The sequence below is a fragment of the Cyprinus carpio genome, chromosome B4 (assembly GCF_018340385.1).
Source record: "Cyprinus carpio isolate SPL01 chromosome B4, ASM1834038v1, whole genome shotgun sequence".
NCBI lineage: Eukaryota > Metazoa > Chordata > Actinopteri > Cypriniformes > Cyprinidae > Cyprinus > Cyprinus carpio.
In genome coordinates this window covers 25115637-25138762 of record NC_056600.1, presented here as the reverse complement: position 1 = coordinate 25138762, position 23126 = coordinate 25115637, and the positions used below count along the sequence as shown (strand labels likewise).

The 23126-nt window shown below is 43.1% G+C and overlaps 1 pseudogene; it reads left to right on the top strand.

Annotated features, from left to right (window-relative positions):
* The first annotated feature begins 2008 nt into the window (after positions 1 to 2008).
* Positions 2009 to 3109, top strand: LOC122137227 (annotated as a pseudogene).
* The last annotated feature ends 20017 nt before the right edge of the window (positions 3110 to 23126 follow it).

Genomic DNA, 23126 nt, shown 5'->3' with positions numbered 1-23126 from the left:
TCTGTTCAGCTTTCCCCCACAGGCGGCGCAAACTGAATGATTATTTGGCTATAATAGCAGAGCTCGCGCTGTCCTATGGGGGCGGGCATTTCTACACCTATCACAAACTCTTTTCAGCTAAGAGTTCAGTACGAGTCGCCCAGTGGAACCAGTGCACATACTGGGGGGCTCTCGACCAGGATCTCCACAGCAGGGTATTTCTGGGCTGTAAAAACATTTCCTGCGCAGTCTGCAGGTCAGTGGCACACTCAACCATGTTGTGCCCCCAGGTTAATCCTTCTGTTCCACCCCACTCAGGAACCAGCCCAGTGAGATCCACCAGCTATTTGCCACGCCCTGCAACAGCCTTAGCAAATCAAAAATTTAAAAACCCCTCCTTTGAAGGAAGCAGGCAGCCCTGCAACCAGTTTAACGCTGGTAAATGCACCAAATCGCGCTGCCGGTACCTTCATGTTTGTAGTTTCTGCGGCGGCGCTCATGCCCGCTTCGTGTGCCCAGTGTACAAATCTGCTAATAAAAATTCAAAAAATTACCTATCGACTCCTGTAAATATTTCACGCATGCACGCTGAACTAGCTCATCATCCGGACCCCGAATTTACCAAGTACCTGCTGACAGGCCTCGAAAACGGCTTTAAACCCGGCGCAGAATGCCCGCTCTCACAGAACTGTAGTAATCTTCAGTCCGCCCTAACAGAACCCGAAGTCGTCGACAATCTGATTAAAAAAAGAAGTCGAATCTGGTTTCATGATCGGCCCTTTCGACACTCCCCCATTCAACACGTTTCGTATCAGCCCCATCGGAGTGGCTACAAGAAAATTTCGGATTTATGAGAATTTCATAATTCCCCGTTTCCAAGCATTAACAGCTTAATTCCTCTCGATGAATTTTCGCTTAAATACCAAGACATAGATCAAGCAATCGACATGTTTTAAAATCGCAGGTCGGGGTGCTTGGCTCGCAAAAATCGCCATTACTTCAGCCTTCAAAATTATGCCTATCCATCCAGATTCATGGCATCTTTTTGGAGTGCGATGGCGTGGGGAAATATTACTTCGCCGTACGCCTAACCTTCGGATGCAAAAGCAGCCCAAAAATTTTCGACATGCTATCAGAAGCAGTTTGCTGGATCTTGTCCAATAATTACGCCAGTCCCCACCTCATTCACCTGCTAGACAATTTTTTAATAATATCGCCCCCCGAAGCCATACCAGCCGCACGTTTCCTTACGGCCCTAAAAGTCTTTTCCGAACTCGGAATTCCTATTGCTCAAGAGAAAACGATGGGTCCAGCCAAATCCATCGAGTTCCTCTGGATTAAATTGGATTCAGACAAATTCCAAGCATCCCTGCCCAAAGAGAAAATCGACCGAATCATCTTAGTCTCATCTACCCTCATCGACAACCCAAATTGTTCTAAACGTGAACTACTATCCCTGCTGGGCCACCTAAATTTCGCTATGCGCATTATTCCGCAAGGCCGCCCATTCATTTCGCACCTCCTCTCGCTCGCGTCCTCCGTCCCCGCACTAGAGGACCGCATTTCTATAACCCATTCGTGCCTCGTTTAGCTCAAGTTATGGTTTAACATTCCTAAACCAATGGAACGGCCTATCTCTTTTCTACCGCCACCCACCTCGTTTCATCCCCAGTCGATATCCGATTGTTCACAGACGCCGCCCCCCTCGGTTGGTTTCGGAGGATTTTACCAAGGTCGCTGGTTCGCGTCTCCTTGGCCACCACAATTACAGGACATACCTCTGTCCTCCGCATTATTTGAGATCTACCCCATAGTAGTAGCAGCCTTTCTGTGGGGAAAAGAATGGACCACTAGCAGCATTCTGGTGCATTGCGACAATGATGCAACAGTGCATTGCATTAATAAAGGCCGCTCTCATTCACAGGCTATAATGCCTCTTAAGACGGCTCACCTGGATCTCAGCGTGCGACCAATTCATCTTAGTCGCCAAACACGTTCCGGGCTCAGAAAATCAAATCGCTGACTCTCTCTCTCGCTTTCTGTTTCAGAAATTCAGGACGCTGGCTCCAGGGGCGGACAATTTCCCAACGCCCGTTCCTCCATATTCAGAACTGATATTCCCGTAACACATCCGCTAAAACCCCTCCTCGACACATCACTCGACACAATCCTCCAAGCAGTTTCCCCCAGAACCCTCCAAACCTACGTGACCGCGTGGAGATGTTTTAAAACATTCCACATATCCTATAATTTACCATTCCCAGACTTTTCTCTCCTCACGATCACTTCATTCATATCCTACCTTAACAGCATCAAGAGCCTGCAAGTCGGCTCTATCAAAGGGTATCTGAGTGACATTCAATTTTTCCACAAACTGATGTACGGCGCCCCCTCACCCGAGATAAATAATTCACAAACCTCCCTCTTAATCAAAGGAATTCAACGATCCCAGCCAAACCGTCCCGACACCAGACAACCCATAACATCAGATATCCTCACCCAATGCATTTACACCATCCGCACCGGCTACCTGTCTCTCCATATCGCCCGCACATCAGATGCCATGTTTTTTTTTTTAGTTTTTTTGTTTTTTTTTAGGATCTGGGATCTCGATATCATCTAAATTTTATATCAAAAAACACCCCACCATCTCAGACTTATCAGTCATAGACAACGAAACCATATCGTACTTGATTAAACAAAGTAAGACAGATCAAACCAAAAAAGGCCATTTCATTTACATTTTCAAACTCTCATCACCCATCCAACCATTCCAATCCATTCTGGCATACCTCCAGTGGAGAACTTCCCAAGCTAAATCCCATCTCGATCCCCTATTCATAGACGAATCCAACAAACCAGTCACCCGCTTCTGGTTTCAGAAACATCTGAAATCCGTCCTCCAACACTCAGGAATCCCAGCAAAAAACTTCTCAAGCCACTCCTTCCGCATTGGGGCAGCAACCTCAGCAGCTCAAAAAGGTCTCTCCCAGCAGCAGATCCAAGCTCTAGGAAGGTGGTCCTCAGATGCCTTCCAAAGCTACATAAGAACCAACCGTTTCCTCACCAAAAAAGCCCACCAAACCCTCATCGAGTAAACCATGCAAAAAAAAAAAAAAAAAAAAAAAAATACATCTATATCTGCTCTGTCTTCACCCGCATGTCCAGCGAGCTCGAGTCTCCCAGCGGACGCAGTAAATATTTTTTCATTTCCATTGCCCATCCAACGAGCACGATTCTATGCGGACGCAGTAGATATTATTCGTTTCCACTGCCCGTCCAGCGAGCACCAGTCTCTCAGCGGACGCAGTAAATATTATTCGTTTCCACTGCCCGTCCAGCGAGCACCAGCCTCTCAGCGGACGCAGTAAATATTATTCGTTTCCACTGTCCGTCCAGCGAGCACCAGTCTCTCAGCGGACGCAGTAAATATTATTCGTTTCCACTGTCCGTCCAGCGAGCACCAGCCTCTCAGCGGACGCAGTAAATATTATTCGTTCACACTGCCCGTCCAGCGAGCACCAGCCTCTCAGCGGACGCAGTAAATATTATTCGTTTCCACTGCCCGTCCAGCGAGCACCAGCCTCTCAGCGGACGCAGTAAATATTATTCGTTTCCACTGTCTGTCCAGCGAGCACCAGCCTCTCAGCGGACGCAGTAAATATTAGTCGTTTCCACTGTCCGTCCAGCGAGCACCAGTCTCTCAGCACTAGTCTCTCAGCGGACGCAGTATATATTTATTCGTTTCCACTGCCCGTCCAGCGAGCACCAGTCTCTCAGCGGACGCAGTAAATATTATTCGTTTCCACTGCCCGTCCAGCGAGCACCAGTCTCTCAGCGGACGCAGTAAAGATTATTCATTTCCACTGCCCGTCCAGCGAGCACTAGTCTCTCAGCGGACGCAGTAAATATCTATTTAGGGCCCGAGCACCGATGGTGTGAGGACCCTCTTGTATCTGCTTCGTTTATTAGGGCCCGAGCACCGATGGTGTGAGGACCCTCTTGTATCTGCTTTTTTTATTATTAGGGCCCGAGCACCGATGGTGTGAGGACCCTATTGTATCTGCTTTGTTTATTATTATTATTAGGGCTCAAGCCTGGAGGGCGAGAGCCCTATTGTTTTCCTTAGGATTATTTTTTATTATTATTATTATTATTATTATTATTATTATTATTATTTTTTTTCTGATGTCTCGGGGGCTTTTGGGGCCTTTAACATACTCGAAAACTCTTGAAAATTGGCACACACATTGGAACCTGCGGCCATTAGGGCCGGGCAGAGACTGATACACGGGCGTGGCGCAGGGGCTCTACAGCGCCCCCTGGAATATGGAGGGCCATATATCATACATACTTGCACGTAGACGTATGAAACTCGGTACACATACAGATCTCATCAAGCCAAACAACTTTCGTACTGCATGTCATAGGCTCCGCCCAACAGGAAGTTGGCTATTTAGGGGTTTGGTATTTTTATTTTTCGTCAAAGTTGTGGGGGCTTTTGGGGCCCTTAACATGCTCAAAATACTCTTGAAAATTTGCACACACCTTAGAATCTGTGGCCATTAGGAGGCTGCTGAGGCTGAGACCCGGGCGTGGCAGGGGGCTCTACGGCGCCCCCTGGAACACAGTCAGAAATGTTGATGTATAGTTCAAACATACTTGCACGTATTCATATGAAACTCAGTACACATATAGAGCTCATTGTGCCGAACAACTTTCGTATTGCATGTCATAGGCTCCACCCAACAGGAAGTCAGCTATTTAGAGCTATGTAAAAAGTGCATGCTCTGGAATTTGATATACTTGTCATAGGTTTTTTTACCTGATTGCCACCAAACTTGGTCAACATGATCTCAAGATATTGGGGATGCAAAATTGCCAGGGGATTTTTGATATCTCGAATGGTTTGCTCGTGGCGAGGCGTTGAAATTATGGCGAGAAATGAGAAACAGGAAGTGTCTAATAACATCCACATACATTTCCTGATTTTAATTAAACTTCATCAATTTGTTCGTTGTATGATGCCGATCGCATATATGTGACTATTAGGAGTCAAAATTATAGCGCCACCAACTGGCAGCAGCAAGTGTGTCATTTTCAAAATGCTTTGAATTCAGCATCTTCTTTTTACTCAATTTGCTTCAAACTTCATCAGAATAATGACAAAACACGGCCCATGTAAAACTGTTGAGGGGATATTGATATCTAATATAGTGTTGCCATGGCAACATATCAAACTGGAATATTTTTCTGTATAATATATTCTGATTTTGAGGCAGATAACATGCTTAGAAATTTCATGAAACTCAGAACACATATCAGTATTAATGATAGCTAGACACTGGCAAAAGGTCATAAAAGGGCGTGGAGGAGGCACTCTATAGCGCCACCTTTTGTCAAAAGTGGGGGCTTAGTTTTAGCTACAGACACCAAACTCGGTGCATATATTGTTCTTATTAAGACGGACAACTTTCTAATTTACAGTCATTAGCTACGACCAACAGGAAGTCGGCTATTTTGATTTGAATATGGATTTTTGGCTCTGTGTGAGGAATGTATGTGTGCTGAGACTTTCATTGTCTGAGAGAAAATGCGCCTCTACAGGAGCAATTCCCGGGACTGAGAGGGAGGAGTCTCGCTTAGTTTCACTTTTAATTCGGTTAAAAATACAAATAAATAAATACATTTGATTCACACTGACAAGCTAAACCAACATATCTTATTATTAGCGGGTCAGGGCTTATTAATAATTGATGTCTGGCGACAGAGAACAGAGAGATAGACGAGAGATATGTCACCGCTCCCGAACAGCGCGTGCTGTCTCAACGAGCTCACAACAAACGAGTTTATTCTTGTTTAAGACCTTTTAAAAATAAAATATTACGGCGATTGCACACAATCCGCCAATTAGAACACACCAAGAGCTAAATTCAGATGTTTGTGAGCTGTTAACATGTTAAAATGAAATATTTGCTGCAGCCTGTCTGACAGCGCGAGACGTCTGAAAACTTGAAGGGAAAAAAAAAGTGTACATACAGAAACTACAGCCTTTTACATTAAAACACAGCGGCGAATCAATAAAAAACAATTAGAAGAACATATTATAGAGATGAAAATGAGTGTTTATGAGTGCTTGTGAGATTTTCTTTGTCTAAGGGCTGAACATCACATCGATTGCTCTGCGCTCCAGAACACGGTGATGGTTTTTCGGCGAGAACGGACAAATACATATTTAATTCACACTGACAAGCTGAACCAACATATGTTATTATTACCGGCTCAGATCTCATTAATAATTGATGTCTGGCCAGAACAGTGAGAAAGACCAGAGAGAAATCACCGCTGCTTCAGCGAGTGCAGTCTCACGAGCTCACAATAAAAGCATTTTTATAGTTTTAAGAGCTTTTTAAAATAAAATATTACCGCGAATGCACACAATCCACCCATTAGAACACAACAAGAGCTAAATTCAGGTATTTGTGAGCTGTTTGATTGTGAAAATTGAAAGACTATTGACAGCGCGGAGACTGTCTAAGGGCAGAACAACATCGATCTCTCGAGCTCCAGAGGACGCTGATTCTGGCAAGAACGAACAAATCAAGAACAAGGTTATTTCAAAATACATAATAGCTTGGCGAATATAAACGAAAACAGTCACGTGAACATAAACAGTTGAGAAATAAATCTGAAGTGTATCATGATATTGGATTTGAATATTAAAGTGAAAGTATTTACCAGCTGCTTTCTGTCTTTAATTTTAATCTATAAAAACAGAAAATCATTCGTCTTGGCTGCTTTTTTTGTATGTATTCATGTATTTATTATTATTATTATTTATTTATTTATTTTTGCTCTAACAAGAATTAATCTATATTTAATTAAATCGATGACATGTTATTTTACATTTGATTTGTCCATTTCTGCATCTAAATACCTATAAACCTAAAACATGCTCTATTAAACTATTGTTAGCAATTTCTTTATCGTCCAGTTTAACTGGTGTACACACTTTTATTTTCATAATAAATTTGTTTTTTTTAAATTATAGACAGTTACAGTGGTCTATATACATATTAACAGGTTTTGTTCAAGCTGCTTAAAATGTTTGAAGTAGGCTAATTTTTTTAAATGTAAATCCTAAAAAAAAAAAAAAACTGGGAAACAGCCATATTTACGAAAAGGTGCTTAACCTATAGAAAAATAAAACTATGAATTAAATTAGTGTTTAATTTTTAGTAATGACCATTTTTGTTGTCATAAAAACCTTCTTCTTTACCAATACAGAATAACGATTGTCAATCGTAAATATTATGAAAACAATAACTGTTGTATTTTTCATCATTATATAGTTTATGTATTATAATTGTAAAAACAAAACAAATTTAGCAACTCACATAGTAATCATTCAACACTGCTTTAAAAATGTAAGTTGAAAATTAAACTCATGATTAAGCATGAAATAAGATACAGAATCAGTAAATTCGATTTTAATGTGGGTATATTATCAGTAAACTAATCATTAAATATTTATAATCAATCAATCAAAAATATTGGCCCCTTTCATAATGTTGTTCAAAAGTGAAGGGCACAATGCTAATGTTGTCCACTCGATGGCGCCACAGGACAGCAAATACTTCAAGATCTGTTCAAAGACTTGAAAATGTTTCATTTATGTGAATAAATCAAAAATGCATATACATTCATTTTTTTTTCATAAACTTTAATAAAGCCCAATATAGTAATTATGCAAAAACTATCATCTCCGAAATACCATTACGTTTTTTATCTTATTTTAATAGTATTGACAACATATTTCTCAAGTTATCACGCAGCATTCACTGAAAAAGTGAAGAAGGGACACTATATTTGTTATCTATTTTCATGTTGTGCGTATAATAATTTACTTGAAAAGAGACACGTCCATTGTTTTAACTGCATCATCTACACAAACCATTGTGCTTGGACCCCTTAAGATCACCTGGACTTAAACCACATTGTTTCAGTTACCTTCTGTGTCTTTGGCCACAACGCTTCAGTGACAGGAATGTGAAATAGCAAACAAGGGAACAAATAAAAGGCATGACTTTATTTGCATCCAGCTAGCCAACTCTATTATAGGTGTTCCACAGCCAAGACTCTTATTAGAATAGAAAATAGCAAGGGTTCGAATAAATAGTTTATTAATCATTTAATTTCACTTTCTTAATGAATATTGTTCTGTGTATGTGATTTCAAAGTCTTGATGCTTCGGATTAACCCGTTAATTGCCGTATCCCTTAAAACCTGAGTGCCAGAGGATTACTGTAAATGCATGTGCCCGCTGGGCACAGTTTACCTGATGCCACCGGGGGGGTGGCGTTTGCGCTGATGGCTTGAGCCCGCCATCGCTGCTTGCAGCTATATTTATTATTATTCTATTTCTTCTTCTTCTTCTTCTTCTTCTCCAAAATGAATCGCATTTTTGAAGGCCTAAACATGCTCGAAAAGTCCTGAAACTTTGCACACGCGTCAGACCTGGTAAAAATTTACGTCTGATATAGGTTTCAGAAGAGGGTGTGGCAAAATGGCTCGACAGCGCCACCTATCGTAAAAAAATCAACAGCCCTCGAGCTGTGTTTCACGTACATGCACGAAAATTGGCACACATTTGTAAAGCATCAGTACCTACAAAAAAGACTTTTGGAGCAATATCCGAAACCCAAGGAGGAAGTCGGTTATTTTTAATTTTATGAGCAAATTTTGCACCATTTTTGTCATTTGCATGCCTTGTATTTTAACGAACTCCTCCTAGAGATTTTTTCAGATCAACACCAAATTTGGTATGCCTAATCTAAAGGCCTTTGCGATGTTAAATTGCGAAGATCTTGAGTTTTCGTTGAAGGGCGTGTCCGTGGCGGCCTGACGAATTTCGATGACTCGCCATGAAAAATGAAGTTGCTATAACTCAGACCTACAATGTCCAATCTGCCACAAACTTCACATGTTTGATAAGACTCCTGACCTGAACAGATTGATATGCCCATATTCAGTTATAGTCATAGCGCCACCTACTGGCAACAGGAAGTGACATATTTTACACTGTAACAAGCTACCCCGAGAAATTTTATGACATAATTTTTTTTTTTTCAGTCACTCTATTCTAAAGGCCTGTGCGATGTTAAATTGTGAAGATCTTGAGTTTTCGTTAAAGGGCGTGTCCATGGCGCCGTCACAAAGTTCGATGTCTCGCCATGGGAATAAAAGTTATTGTAACTCAGGCATAAAATGTCCGATCTTGTCCAAACTTCACATGTTCGATAAGAGTCCTGGCCTGAACAAATCTGAAGGCCAATATTCCATCGGGTGTGGCAAAATGCCTTGATAGCGCCACCTATACATTTTCAAAGGAGTGCGCCTCGAGCTACGTTTCACGTACATGTACAAAAATCGGTACACACATGTAACACAGCAATACCTACAAAAAAGTCTCTTGGTACGAAATTCGAATCCCAACAGGAAGTCAGTTATTTTGAATTTTCTCTGCAAAATTTGTGTAGTTTTTGCCATTTTCAGGGCTTGTACTTTAACGAACTCCTCCTAGAGATTTATTCAGATCAACACCAAACTTTGTCTGTGTAATCTAAATGCCTTTGCGATGTTAAATTGCGAAGATCTTGAGGTTTCGTTTAAGGGCGTGTCTGTGGCGGCCTTACAAATTTTGATGTTTCGCCATGAGAAAGGAAGTTGCTATAACTCAGACATACAATGTCCAATCTGCCCCAAACTTCACATGTTTGAGAAGACTCCTGACCTGACTATATCTACATGCCAATATTCAGATATCGCTATAGCGCCACCTACTGGCAACAGGAAGTGACATGTTTTTACGCCGTAACAAACTACTCCTAGAAATTTTATGACATTTTATAATTTTTTTTGGTCAGTCTAATCTAAAGGCCTTTGCGATGTTAAATTGTGAACATCTTGAGGTTTGATTAAAGGCTGTGGCCATGGCGCCGTGACAAAGTTCGATGTTTCGCCATGGGAATTGAAGTTGTTGTAACTCAGGCATAAGATGTCCGATCTTCCCCAAACTTCACATGTTCGAAAAGAGTCTTGGCCTGAACACATCTGAAGGTCATTATTCCACTATAATCATAGCGCCACCTGCTGACAACAGAAAATGGCTTGTTTTACACTAACTTAAACATGCAATGTCCAATATGCACCAAACTTCAAATATTTGGAAAGAGTAATGGCCTGAAGATATCTTAAGGCCAATGTTTAGTTATAATCATAGCGCCACCTGTTGGCAATAGGACACAAAATGCTTTATACTAACTCAAACATTCCATGTTCAATCTGCACTAAATTTCATATGCTTGATAAAAGTGCTGGACTGAAGAAATGTACATGCCAAAATCCAGTTATAGTCATAGCGCCACCAGCTGGCAGCAGGAAGATTGGCACATATAAATGACTTTGACATATTCCTCTTATATTTACCACATTAAACGCATATTTCTCGCCGTTCGCTGTTTTACAAAAGCCACCCGGTGGTGGTGAGCCCGGGTGCGAGGGCCCGTTCATCGCTGCTTGCAGCTTTAATTATTCTTCTTCTTCTTCTTCTTCTTCTTCTTCTTCTTCTCCAAAATGAATCGCATTTTTGAGGGCCTAAACATGCTCGAAAAGTCCTGAAACTTTGCACACGCGTCAGACCTGGTGAAAATTTACGGATGATATAGGTTTCAGAAGAGGGTGTGGCAAAATGGCTCGACAGCGCCACCTATCGTAAAAAAATCAACAGCCCTCGAGCTGTGTTTCACGTACATGCACGAAAATTGGCACACATATGTAAAGCATCAGTACCTACAAGAAAGACTCTTGGAGCAATATCCGAAACCCAACAGGAAGTCGGTTATTTTTAATTTTATGGGCAAATTTTGCATCATTTTTGTCATTTGCATGCCTTGTATTTTAACGAACTCCTCCTAGAGATTTATTCAGATCAACACCAAATTTGGTATGCCTAATATAAAGGCCTTTGCGATGTTAAATTGCGAAGATCTTGAGTTTTCGTTGAAGGGCGTGTCCGTGGCGGCCTGACGAATTTCGATGATTCGCCATGAAAAATGAAGTTGCTATAACTCAGACATACAATGTCCAATCTGCCACAAACTTCACATGTTTGATAAGACTCCTGACCTGAACAGATTGATATGCTCATATTCAGTTATAGTCATAGCGCCACCTACTGGCAACAGGAAGTGACATATTTTACGCTGTAACAAACAACCCCGAGAAATTTTATGACATAATTATTTTTTTTCAGTCACTCTATTCTAAAGGCCTGGGCGATGTTAAATTGTGAAGATCTTGAGTTTTCGTTAAAGGGCGTGTCCATGGCGCGGTCACAAAGTTTGATGTCTCGCCATGGGAATAAAAGTTATTGTAACTCAGGCATAAAATGTCCGATCTTGCCCAAACTTCACATGTTCGATAAGTGTCCTGGCCTGAACACATCTGAAGGCCAATATTCCATTGGGTGTGGCAAAATGCCTTGATAGCGCCACCTATACATTTTCAACGGAGTGCGCCTCGAGCTACGTTTCACGCACATGTACAAAAATCGGTACACACATGTAACACACCAATACCTACAAAAAAGTCTCTTGGTATGAAATTCGAATCCCAACAGGAATTCAGTTATTTTGAATTTTCTCTGCAAAATTTGTGTCGTTTTTGACATTTTCAGGGGTTGTACTTTAACGAACTCCTCCTAGAGATTTATTCAGATCAACACCAAACTTTGTCAGTGTAATCTAAAGGCCTTTGCGATGTTAAATTGCGAAGATCTTGAGGTTTCGTTTAAGGGCGTGTCTGTGGCGGCCTTACAAATTTCGATGTTTCGCCATGAGAAAGGAAGTTGCTATAACTCAGACATACAATGTCCAATCTGCCACAAACTTCAAATGTTTGAGAAGACTCCTGACCTGAATATATCTACATGCCAATATTCAGATATCGCTATAGCGCCACCTGCTGGCAACAGGAAGTGACATGATTTACGCCGTAACAAACTACTCATAGAAATTGTATGACATTTTAAAATTTTTTTTGGTCAATCTAATCTAAAGGCCTTTGCGATGTTAAATTGTGAACATCTCGAGGTTTCATTAAAGGGTGTGGCCATGGCGCCATGACAAAGTTTGATGTCTCGCCATGACAATAGAAGTTATTGTAACTCAGGCATAAGATGTCCGATCTTCCCCAAACTTCACATGTTCGAAAAGAGTCTTGGCCTGAACACATCTGAAGGTCAATATTCCACTATAATCATAGCGCCACCTGCTGGCAACAGGAAATGGCTTGTTTTACACTAACTTAAACATGCAATGTCCAATCTGCACCAAACTTCAAATATTTGGAAAGGACTGAAGAAATGTACATGCTAAAATCCAGTTATAGTTATAGCGCCACCAGCTGGCAGCAGGAAGATTGGCACATATAAATGACTTTGACATATTCCTCTTATATTTACCACATTAAATGCATATTTCTTGCCGTTCGCTGTTTTACAAAAGCCACCCGGTGGTGGTGAGCCCGGGTGCGAGGGCCCGTTCATCGCTGCTTGCAGCTTTAATTCTTCTTCTTCTTCTTCTTCTTCTTCTTCTTTTTCTTCTTCTCCAAAATGAATCGCATTTTTGAGGGCCTAAACATGCTTGAAAAGTCCTGAAACTTTGCACACGCGTCAGACCTGGTGAAAATTTACGTCTGATATAGGTTTCAGAAGAGGATGTGGCAAAATGGCTCGACAGCGCCACCTACCGTAAAAAAATCAACAGCCCTCGAGCTGTGTTTCATGTACATGCACGAAAATTGGCACACATATGTAAAGCATCAGTACCTACAAAAAAGACTCTTGGAGCAATATCCGAAACCCAACAGGAAGTCGGTTGTTTTTAATTTTATGAGCAAATTTTGCATCATTTTTGTCATTTGCATGCCTTGTATTTTAATGAACTCCTCCTAGAGATTTATTCAGATCAACACCAAATTTGGTATGCCTAATCTAAAGGCCTTTGCGATGTTAAATTGCGAAGATCTTGAGTTTTCGTTGAAGGGCGTGTCCGTGGCCGGCCTGACGAATTTCGATGATTCGCCATGGAAAATGAAGTTGCTATAACTCAGACATACAATATCCAATCTGCCACAAACTTCACATGTTTGATAAGACTCCTGACCTGAACAGATTGATATGCCCATATTCAGTTATAGTCATAGCGCCACCTACTGGCAACAGGAAGTGACATATTTTACACTGTAACAAAGTACCCCGAGAAATTTTATGACATAAATTTTTTTTTTTCAGTCACTCTATTCTAAAGGCCTGTGCGATGTTAAATTGTGAAGATCTTGAGTTTTCGCTAAAGGGCGTGTCCATGGCGCCGTCACAAAGTTCTATGTCTCACCATGGGAATAAAAGTTATTGTAACTCAAACCCTCAAAGCCCAAACTTCACATGTTCGATAAGAGTCCTTGCCTGAACACATCTGAAGGCCAATATTCCATTGGGTGTGGCAAAATGCCTCGATAGCGCCACCTATACATTTTCAACGGAGTGCGCCTCGAGCTACGTTTCACGTACATGTACAAAAATCGGTACACACATGTAACACACCAATACCTACAAAAAAGTCTCTTGGTACGAAATTCGAATCCCAATAGGAAGTCAGTTATTTTGAATTTTCTCTGCAAAATTTGTGTAGTTTTTGCCATTTTCAGGGGTTGTACTTTAACGAACTCCTCCTAGAGATTTATTCAGATCAACACCAAACTTTGTCAGTGTAATCTAAAGGCCTTTGCGAAGATCTTGAGGTTTCGTTTAAGGGCGTGTCTGTGGCGGCCTTACAAATTTCGATGTTTCGCCATGAGAAAGGAAGTTGCTATAACTCAGACATACAATGTCCAATCTGCCCCAAACTTCACATGTTTGAGAAGACTCCTGACCTGAATATATCTACATGCCAATATTCAGATATCGCTATAGCACCACCTGCTGGCAACAGGAAGTGACATGTTTTACGCCGTAACAAACTACTCCTAGATATTTTATGACATTTTTATAATTTTTTTTGGTCAGTCTAATCTAAAGGCCTTTGCGAAGTTAAAGTGTGAACATCTTGAGGTTTCATTGAAGGGTGTGGCCATGGTGCCGTGACCAAAGTTCGATGTCTCGCCATGGGAATAGAAGTTGTTGTAACTCAGGCATAAGATGTCTGATCTTCCCCAAACTTCACATGTTCGAAAAGAGTCTTGGTCTGAACACATCTGAAAGTCATTATTCCACTATAATCATAGCGCCACCTGCTGACAACAGTAAATGGCTTATTTTACACTAACTTAAACATGCAATGTCCAATCTGCACCAAACATCAAATATTTGATAAGAGTCATGGCCTGAAGATATCTAAAGGCCAGTGTTCAGTTATAATCATAGCGCCACCTGTTGGCAATAGGACACAACATACTTTATACTAACTCAAACATTCCATGTTCAATCTGCCCTAAATTTCATATGCTTGATAAAAGTGCTGGACTGAAGAAATCTACATGACAAAATCCAGTTATAGTCATAGCGCCACCAGCGGGCAGCAGGAAGATTGGCACATATAAATGACTTTGGCATATTCCTCTTATATTTACCACATTAAACGCATATTTCTCGCCGTTCGCTGTTTTACAAAAGCCACCCGGTGGTGGTGAGCCCGGGTGCGAGGGCCCATTCATCGCTGCTTGCAGCTTTAATTTTCATTATTATTTTTCTTCCCTCTGTATGTATTTTTAGTCTAAGCTTTCCAGTGGGCGTAGGAATACCAGTTTGTGTAGTAATTTATTTTATATTTTTCTTGTATCTGTGCGGTCGCAGTAAATATCTATCTATTTTTTCATTATTATTATTATTATTATCATTATTATTATTATTTTCTTTTCTTTCCTCTGTCTGTCCAGCGAGCCTCAGCCTCCCAGCGGACGCAGGAAATACCTATTTGCCTCCTCTATCAGTCCGCGAGCACTAGTCTCACAGCGGACTCAATAACATCTATTTTTCCTCTGTTCGTCCAGCGAGCACTAGTCTCCCAGCGGACGCGGAAATATCCATTGATTTCCCTGTCCGTCCAGCGAGCACTAGTCTCTCAGCGGACACATTACGCATCTAGTCAATAATTCAATACATCTCACAGGCAGACGGTAGAACCTGTCTTCCCGACATCGTAACCGCTTCTCCCTCATCCATCAACCAATAGGACCTGCCTGCTCCTCCGCTTTTTCCAACGCGAAATCTCCTGGCCAACGACCACGATTATAAAAAAAAAAAAAAAAAAACCGTCAGCCCGCCAAATCTCTGCGTTTTGGGGGGTTCGTAGTCCGGCGGCTGTCCTTTTCCTCTCTTGTTTTGTGGGGAGTACTCTGGGTTCGGGCCACATCCCGAGCTCGGAGCCCTCCACCCGGACAGCACGCCAAATACGCATAAACTTACAGTATTAATATACGTAGATGTGAACTCGTGAAAAGCACATAAGAATGTTCTTTTTTGGGACTGTCATATGACTCCTTTAAAATTTGTGAATGTTGTTTTTTTATGAGCAAATCTGCATTACTGATTTTCAGATTCAAAAAAAAAATATGAATAAATAGCTGTAAACATTAATATGACATTGATACTAACACATATATCAACAGTTTTTGTCATAAAGACATTGGCAACAATGATATTATGAATGAATACATAATGCTTTTTACTGCACCCTAGAAATCAAAACTCCAATTTTAGTGACACTTGTTGTGCCACTATTTTCTCCCTCTAGAAAATACATTTTGACAAAAGAAAGAAGACTGAAGCATCTGAACTACCATCATCCTGCAGATTCCCTCCAAAATACTAGAACCAAATGGAGTACAGCTTCAAAAAATAAATAAATAAATAAATAAATACCACAGAAGTGATGTCCATATACTAAACAGAGCTGATTTTGACTGGCATAAAAAAAATTATATATATATATATTTAAAAAAGCTGGTGACCAGTGACCAAGCATTGAGCAGGAAGTTTGTTTTCCTAGAGAATTGTACTTCTAAGAAGGGGAGAAAAAATCACAAAGAGAGGACCTTGAGAGAAAACCCTGATACTCTAAATGCTGACTACATAGATCAGACCAGTGGTCAGACAGTGACAAGTGTCAAAAATAACTTAATCTTCTACACCACACTGATTAATGAATGGAAATCAGCCATCAATGCTAAATACATTCATTTTGATCAAAACAATATAAATCATGGAAAAAGATTTACTATATTTCAAGATGAAATGCATGACACAAAAAATATCTTTTTCACACTAATGGCACTGTGCTTGTGCAAAGCCATGAGAGAAACTTAAATGAATTTGAGAATACTTTTGCTGAGCTTAAAGCCAGAGTGCAGACACAAATGAACAACCCAAATAATCGTCCACTTCAACCATCTGACAATCTGCTAAAAGATTGCGAAGAAAGAGCTGAAGAAAGAAACCAGCCACAAACTGTTGTTGAAGATACTAGCTCCTCCATCACTGACCCTCTCAGAAAACTGTCTGTTAAGTAAATTACATATAAGGAAATGTCTCCATGTTATGAGTGATTATCATAATTACTCTTCTATGTATCCTCCTGGTGGTATGTTTCTCTCGCTTTCATCAAGGTTTTGTTGTCTGATGCATATTACTTCCTAAATATTTCCACCTGTATTGGAGCATTGTTTGTCCCATCCTCTTTCCCCTTCATTCTATTCTAACATATTCCATATTTATGACTGCCACCACACCTTAAACATCTCCATTTACCCTTTCAAACTGCAGCAACATGTTTGTAATGTTGGCATTTAAAGAGTCAAAGTGGTGGAGGTATGTTTTAACTGCATAATTTACACATCCAATATCTGTCCTCTTCAAATGTATCAAGACAGGTAAACATAACATTTTACTTTAAAAGGGAGTGGGAACCACTATTTTATCACTCTATTCTACAAAACAATAAAAGTACAAAAATGCCTTAATTAACTTTATTTAATATACACACATACATATGTTTTTATGCAGATATAGTGCCAACAAAAACATTCCAAACACAGCTGAGCGACGATCTCTGAGCAACAGTTCAGCCACAACGACTCCCTTAACAGTGACTTGCTGCCTCTGTCACGACACGCACACAGACAGGTAGATCCAAAAGCAGTATGTTTATTGGGGTGATCCAAATCTCATTATCAGCCAGGCAAAGGTCAAAATCCAGGTAATCCGTCCAAAACAAGAAACATAGACAACATCCAGAAACACGAAAAACCAGGGAACCAGGAAAACGCAGGGTGACATTCAACAAGGACTCCGTAACAATGACAGAAACAACCAGGGTATATATAGACAGGTGCAAACAAGGTAAGTGGTGACAGCTGAACACAATGAACAGTGATGAACAGATAAGGCTAGTGGGAAATGTAGTTCTGACGAAGGGGACACTAAGGGGAAGTGAGACCTCTAGTGGCCACCCAGGGAGACACAGAACAGACACCGTGACACTACCCCCCTCTAAGGAGCAGCTTCCAGATGCTCCTCAGAACAAAATAAACACAAAACAAAGAGACCAGGAGGGAGGTGGACTGGTGGAGGCAGAACAGGGGGAGGGATGGCGGGCCAGGCCCGTGTAGGGGAACTGGGACCGGCAGCGATGGCTCCCCTGGTAGCCCAGGTGGCTCGGTCTGATCAGGGGGCCATGGTGGACCCGAAAGTTCAGGGGACCACGAGGGACCAGGCCATTCAGGTGGCCACGGTGGACCCGAAAGTTCAGGGGACCACGAGGGACCAGGCAGTTCAGGTGGCCACGGTGGACCCGAAAGTTCAGGGGACCACAAGGGGCCAGGCAGTTCAGGTGGCCACGGTGGATCAGTCCATTCTCGTTGTGCAGACGGCCAGGGGGGAATTCGCCATTTGAGTGGCCCGAACGGAACCTGCCAATCGGGGAGCCAGTAAGGAGCAGGCTGTGGCGATGGCCAGGTCACGGCATTGGGAACGGCATCGGGAACGGCCTCAGACAAGGGCACCGCCTCGGGAACGGCCTTGGACACGGGTATCGCCTCCGGAACCATCTCGGGCCCCGCATCGGCCTCCGGAACAGCATCGGGCACCGCCTCGGGAATGGCCTCAGGAACGGCATCGGACAAGGACACCGCCTCGGGAACGACCTCGGCATCGGGCACCGCCTCGGGAACGGTCTCAGGAACGGCCTCAGGAATGGCCTCAGGAACGGCATTGGACAAGGACACCGCCTCGGGAACGGCCTCGGGCACGACCTCGGGCTCCGCCTCGGGAACGGCCTCGGGCACCGCCTCGGGAACGGCCTCGGGCTCGGCATCGGGCACGGCCTCGGGAACGGGCTCGGCATCGGGCACGGCCTCGGGAACGGCCTTGGCATCGGGCACAGCCTCGGGAACGGCCTCGGGAACGGCCTTGGACAAGGACACCGCCTCGGGAACGACCTCGGCCTGCGCATCGGGCACCGCCTCGGGAACGACCTCGGCCTGCGCATCGGGCACCGCCTCGGTCTCTGGAACCAACTCGGGCACCGCATCGGCCTCCGGAACCAACTCGGGCACCGCCTCGGCCTCCGGAACAGCATCGGGCACCGCCTCGGCCTCCGGAACAGCATCGGGCACTGCTTCGGCATCGGGCACAGCCTCGGCATCGGACACAGCCTCGGGCACCGCCTCGACCTGCGGAACAGCATCGGTCACCGCCTCGACCTCCGGAACGGCATCGGTCACCGCCTCGGCATCGGAAACAACATCGGGCACCGCCTCGGCCTCCGGAACAGCCTCGGGCACCGCCTCGACCTCCGGAACAGCCTCGGTCTCGGGCATTACATCGGGAACCGTCTCTGGCACCGACTCGGCATCGGACATTGCATCGGGAACCGCCTCGGCCTCCGGAACAGCCTTGGTCTCGGGCATTACATCGGGAACCGTCTCTGGCACCGTCTCTGGCACCGCCTCGGCATCGGACATTGCATCGGGAACCGCCTCGGCCACCGCATCAGGCACCGCCTCGGCATCGGACATTGCATCGGGCACCGCCTCGGCATCTGGCACCGCCTCGGCATCGGACATTGCATCGGGAACCGCCTCGGCCTCCGGAACAGCCTCGGTCTCGGGTATTACATCGGGAACCGTCTCTGGCACCGTCTCTGGCACCGCCTCGGCATCGGGCATTGCATCGGGAACCACCTCGGCCACAGCATCGGGCACCGCCTCGGCATCGGACATAGCATCGGGCACCGCCTCGGCATCGGGCACCGCCTCGGCATCGGACATTGCATCGGGAACCGCCTCGGCCACCGCATCGGGGACCGCCTCGGCATCGGGGACCGCCTCGGCATCGGACATTGCATCGGGCACCGCCTCGGCCACCGCATCGGGCACCGCCTCGGCATCGGGGACCGCCTCGGGAACCTCGGGCACGTCCACCTGGACGACAGCGGCCTGCTCGGGAACGTCCTCCTGGACGGCAGCGGCCTGCTCGGGGAACGTCCTCCTGGACGGCAGCGGCCCGCTCGGGAACGTCCTCCTGGACGGCAGCGGCCCGCTCTCGGGAACGTCCTCCTGGACGGCAGCGGCCTGCTCGGGACCCCCCCTCCGGGCTTTGAGGAACGGCTGACGCCTGTCTCCTCCTCCTCCGCCCTCTATGATGGCGAGCCGGTGGCTCCTTGACGGAAGACTCAGGCGTTGAGTCAACCATCCTGTGCTGTGGTGCTGGGCTGGCGGCCATCCTTGTGCTGTGGTGCTGGGCTGGCGGCCATCTTGTGCTGTGGCACTGGGCTGGCGGCCATCTTGTGCTGTGGCGCTGGGCTGGCGGCCATCTTGTGCTGTGGCGCTGGGCTGGCGGCCATCTTGTGCTGTGGCACTGGCTCAGCAGACGTGACGTGAACACTTCTGGGAACCTCTAGGATCTTGTTCAACCTGGAGAAGTAATTCAAAAATGTCTCAGTGGCCATCTTGGACAGTGGCGCTGGGCTGGCGGCCGTCTGGCCTTGTGGCGTGGGGCTGGTGACCACCTTGTGCTGTGGCGCTGAGCTGGCCTCCATCTTGCCTCGTGGCGCTGGCCCTGGCAGTGGCATCATGGGCAGTGGCGCCACCATGGCGGACCTGCGCTTCTTCTCCCCTCTCCGTCCGCCATGGTGAGCCAGTGGCTCTGATCCATCCCACACGAGCCCCGGATCGAAGGGGGGCCATGGTTGAGAGCGATGCTGAGCCTCCTCTCGACCACTCACTCCTCTGCGACCTCCCCGGGTCCCACGAAAAATGACCAGGCGGGTTCCCTCAAACTCTACCCTTCTCTCCCGCTCGATGGCTGGGGGAGAAACCTCAAAAAAACATACCGCTGGATCTAGGCATGACGGAGTCCTTCTGTCTCGACACGCACACAGACAGGTAGATCCAAAAGCAGTATGTTTATTGGGGTGATCCAAATCTCATTATCAGCCAGGCAAAGGTCAAAATCCAGGTAATCCGTCCAAAACAAGAAACATAGACAACATCCAGAAACACGAAAAAACAGGGAACCAGGAAAACGCAGGGTGACATTCAACAAGGACTCCGTAACAATGACAGAAACAACCAGGGTATTTATAGACAGGTGCAAACAAGGTAAGTGGTGACAGCTGAACACAATGAACAGTGATGAACAGATAAGGCTAGTGGGAAATGTAGTTCTGACGAAGGGGACACTAAGGGGAAGTGAGACCTCTAGTGGCCACCCAGGGAGACACAGAACAGACACCGTGACAGCCACTTACTGGTGGTTTAAATTTCACATTTAAAGTGTCTTTTCATTTTTTAAATAATATTCAACATTTTATGTTTAAAATATCAATATATATTATTTATGCATTTGTAACTGGAGGTTAAAGCACTCAATGTCCCTCTGAGCTGCATTAATGTGTGTAAATACATGTAAATGCCACTTCATATGCAACTTCTGCAAAGACTCATTTTCTTGATACCGATTTAATTTGTTTAGCAACAGCCTAAATTTATTATTGTTATAACTGACTGATTAAATGTAAGAATTAGACTTTATTAAAGGTAAAAATCAGTTTAAACTTGTTGGAAAAGATGAATTTCTATCACTGCTTTGAACTGACCAGCACACAGAATATCAAAAACTTTAGGTGTTAGCTGACGACGGCAGTCCGTTATGCATTAATACTGTAGAAAAGTGTTTTCTGTGGCCATGAAAATATCCTTTCCTAAAGTTGATATGAGTTTACACTGAATGTTCGCAGGTAGAACAGATTAGCTGATGACAATTTAATTCTGCTACAGTTACTACTTGCAGATTATATAAATAATTGTGATTAATCATAATTAATTGTAATTATTTATATACAATTCCCTTTTGAGCTAATTTGCTACATCGCATCCATATCGCCACCCACTTTAACCAAACAATAAGAAATAAACAAATTTCATTAAGACCCAGTGGAGACATACTTTTTAATCAATACATCCAATAATCTTCTCGTTGTAAATATTTTTCCTCTGTATTACCCCCTCTTATAAAAAATATGACTTCTTCAATACCTATACAACTTAAATCCTTAATTTTAAAATTTAAATCCTTAGTTGTGACGTCAAATCCTGACTAATAAAGACTAGGCTAAATCTCCACTGCTTCCCTTAAGATTGCCCTATATTTTATAATGGGGTTTTTTAATTAATGCATGAAAATAAGGTCTTTGGTAAACAACTTGACAATGCTTGACAGCGAGAGATCCAGCATGGTCTGAATATGATCAGAGCTATTCTGGGCTTTAATAACTAGTACAAATACAACATCAAGCTGTGGAGGTTTAGTCTCTTCTAAATGCAGAGAACAGGCTTTCTCCAGCTTTCCTTGGGGTTTATGTTGTCCTGTTTGCAACTGGCTAAAAAGGAAAGAAAAATTCTATATATATATATATATATATATATATATATATATATATATATATATAAAGGGCTGGTGATTTAACCCGTTAATTGGAATAATTACCTACAGTAATAAATAACGCTAAAATTATTAACGCACCTGCCCTGCCCCAGATCTACTTGTGTCATCTGACATTTCATACAGCTGATTGATGACTAATATGAGGCAGGGCAACAACTCAAATAAATGACTCGGTGACTTAATCATTAAGGCATTTACCACCACCTACTTTCGGTTTTAGTTTATTATTTAGAGTATAGTTTCATTAAAGAAATAATTTCATATTTCCATATTAATAACAATAAAATTAATAAAATTAATTATTAAATGTATAGTTCACCTGCCCAAAAATAACAATTGTGTCATAATTTCCTCACCCTCATGGACCAAAAGAGTATATGTAATACATTTTATCAAACAAAATATTTCTTGCTGAAGCTACTTTTTGTAATGTCTGTGTGATGCTTACAATAACAATAACTTGTTGTCAATTAGGGAAAACGTCACAATTAGGGAAAACCATGGAAAGGATGGTAACAAATAGATTAGATTATTATATTGAAAAAAATGGTCTTATATCACCACATCAATCTGGATTTTGTGAAGGGAAGGGGGACAATGGACTCAATATTATGCCTAAAATCAGTAATTAGGAAAGCTCAAGGTAATAAAGAAAATGTAATTGCTGTATTTATCGATATTGAAAAGGCATATGATATGCTGTGGAAGGACGGATTCTTATTAAACTTAGTAAATTAGGAATAAATGGCAAGATGTATAATTGGGTATTAGATTTCCTGGATAGAAGAACAATAGAAGTTAAAGTTGGCACAGAATATTCAAATAGATATACAGTGGAAAATGGTATCCCACAAGGCAGTGTATGTAGTCCGATATTATTTAATATTATGATTATTGACATATTTGATCAGGTTGAAGGAAACATAGACAAATCACTTTATGCAGATGATGGGGCACTCTGGATTAGAGGTCGGAATATAGAATATTTAAGAAAGAAAATGCAAAATGCAATATGGAAAATAGAACACTAGACAAATAAATGGGGATTTAAACTTTTAATCTCAAAATCACAAGTAATATGTTTTTT